Source organism: Fukomys damarensis, unplaced genomic scaffold (genome assembly GCF_012274545.1).
Source record: "Fukomys damarensis isolate Sample0158 unplaced genomic scaffold, DMR_v1.0_HiC HiC_scaffold_33, whole genome shotgun sequence".
Taxonomy (NCBI): Eukaryota; Metazoa; Chordata; class Mammalia; order Rodentia; family Bathyergidae; genus Fukomys; species Fukomys damarensis.
This window is the reverse complement of record NW_022900945.1, coordinates 41,877,471-41,877,854: the sequence shown is the minus strand read 5'-3', so window position 1 is coordinate 41,877,854 and position 384 is coordinate 41,877,471. Positions and strand designations below refer to the sequence as shown.

General features: G+C 66.9%; 1 protein-coding gene across 1 annotated transcript in view; it reads left to right on the top strand.

Moving 5' to 3' along the window:
• Kcna3 (potassium voltage-gated channel subfamily A member 3) overlaps positions 1-384 on the top strand; it is a 19,099-nt gene that overhangs the window by 6,513 nt on the left and 12,202 nt on the right. The window lies entirely within an intron of this gene.

The following is a 384-nucleotide window of genomic DNA, read 5'->3' as shown; positions in this document are numbered from 1 at the left end:
CTCTCTCTCTCTCTCTCTCTCTCTCTCTCTCTCTCTCTCTCTCTCTCTCTCAACGACGATCCGGGCCAGGCTCGGGCACCTCGTGATCCTCCCTACTCTTCCCCCTCTTTGGCTTCTGCTACCTGGGCCGCAAGGAACCTGCCTCGCCTTGCGAGCCCTGGTGGAGCCTGGAAGCCTGGGAGGCCTGCGCTCCCGGGCAGAGCTGTGGTTCCTGCGCAGGTGAATGGGACGCGGCCAGCTGGCTCCGGGAGGGAGGAGGTGGGCGCTGACCTGAAGCGAGCCAAACCCAGGGGCCGGGCCGGCGGTCAGAGTGCCCGAGGACCATGTCTGCCGGGTAGGGGTCCTGGGGGCCCGAGAGGTGCCGGACGAGGGTGTTTCCGTGAC